The sequence below is a fragment of the Neophocaena asiaeorientalis genome, unplaced genomic scaffold (assembly GCF_003031525.2).
Source record: "Neophocaena asiaeorientalis asiaeorientalis breed wild unplaced genomic scaffold, Neophocaena_asiaeorientalis_V1.1 scaffold203, whole genome shotgun sequence".
Taxonomy (NCBI): domain Eukaryota; kingdom Metazoa; phylum Chordata; class Mammalia; order Artiodactyla; family Phocoenidae; genus Neophocaena; species Neophocaena asiaeorientalis.
In genome coordinates, this window is record NW_020172776.1 from 1,879,331 (window position 1) to 1,881,121 (window position 1,791).

The following is a 1,791-nucleotide window of genomic DNA, read 5'->3' on the forward strand; positions in this document are numbered from 1 at the left end:
ATTATAAAAAATAAAACTACAGACTCAAATTCCTCATGAATATATGTGCAAAAATCCTTAACAAAACATTAGCAAATCAAATCCAACAGGATATATAAAAGGCTAATACATCACAACCTAGTGGGTTTTATGCTGGTAATCAAAATTATAAATAATAATTGTCTCTGGATCCTGGGATTATGGGTAGTTTGTTTTCCTCTAAATTTTCAATAATGAACATGGCTTAGTTCTTCAACAAGAATTTAAGGCGTCGCGCCCCGCCCAATGCTCCCTGAGCGCCGGGGGCGGGCCTGTGCGGCGCGTGGCTGGAACCTGGGGGATATCCGCGCGGGCTTGAGCCATGGCTGAAAGTGGCCGGGCACCTCAGGCCCGGGCCCTCCTGCAGCAGTGCCTGCACGCCCGGCTGCAAGTACGCGCCGCCGAAGGGGACGCCGCGGCCCAGTGGGTGGACGTCCAGAGAGGATTAGTGATCCACCTGTGCTTTTTCAAGGGAGCTGATAAAGAGCTTCTTCCCAAAATGATTAATACACTGTTAAATGTGAAATTAAGTGAAACAGAAAATGGCAAGCGTGTCTCTGTATTGGATCTACCTGGCAACATTCTTATCCCTCAAGCCACCCTTGGGGGGGGAGAGTAAAAGGAAGAAGCATGCAGTATCACTCTAACTCTGGAAAAGAAGAGGGGTTAGAACTTTATTCCCAATTTGTGACTCTCTAAAAAAGAATTAGCTGCTAACAGCAAGTGTGCCGAAGCTGGGGTTGTGGTGGAACATGGCACTTACGGAAACAGGTGTTAAAGCTCGACACCAATGGACCATACACACACCTAATTGAGTTTTGAAAACTTAAAAGTTTCTACAGTTGTAATTAGATTCTCTTCCCCTTCTGCAGCATTTTTAGACAAGAAAATCCTGGTTCCCATCCATACCTCTGCAGCCTGCTACTTGGACGACCTCGCCACGTCACCTAAACACTGGATCTCAGTCACCTTCCATCCTGCTTTCCCCTAAACTCACACTCAAAATTTTGAAAAATGCCTTGTATTCGCTTTATGGTCATTGATAAGAACATGGAAATGTTCTTAGAGAGCTGTATTTAAGCATTTTGCAATTAAGCATTTTGTGCAATCAAGAAAAATATGTTTCTTATACCCTCAAATGTATGTAATATGTAGTAAAAATCACTATTTGTGTTACGATTACAATTATAATTTTGTCAATTTTGTTTTAGTATTTCAGATTTCCATATTTTGAATGAAATATGCAATTTACTATTCCTTCTAATAATATCTATGAAAATGTAATACAAAAATGTTATTGTACGTTTTAATATTATTTTCCAAGGACATCCAAGTGCTTTAAATTATTTTAAGAATCTTTAGTTGATATAGCAATAAGGTATGGGGGACTAAAAGTTGTTTTTATTTAACATACTAATGACTTAATATTCTGTTTCTCAGTTTTTTACCAAAACAATGTGTGTTGCATTTTCTGTCTTTGGTTTTTAAAAGTTACTGTTTCATTAAATTAATGTTCATAAATTTTTTTAGGAAGTTCCTTTCTTGTTGGTTTAGATTGCTATAAAAGGAATAAAAAGGGGAAAAAAAGAATTTAAATATTATTATTTTAAAGAAATACAAAGAATTTTCCTCCAGTATTTCCTGGAGTACATAGGAAGTGGAAGAAACACTGATTTGGGTGAAAGAGTCACAAAGTAAAAACATTTCTCACTTTCTACAAAGTAAAAGATGAAATGAAAGCATGAAACAAAAAAATAGTAAATGTTTACATAT

General features: G+C 37.4%; 1 pseudogene; it reads left to right on the top strand.

The window, feature by feature from the left end:
* The first annotated feature begins 322 nt into the window (after positions 1-322).
* LOC112396946 (putative D-tyrosyl-tRNA(Tyr) deacylase 2 pseudogene) lies at positions 323-840 on the top strand (annotated as a pseudogene).
* Positions 841-1,791: the final 951 nt, after the last annotated feature.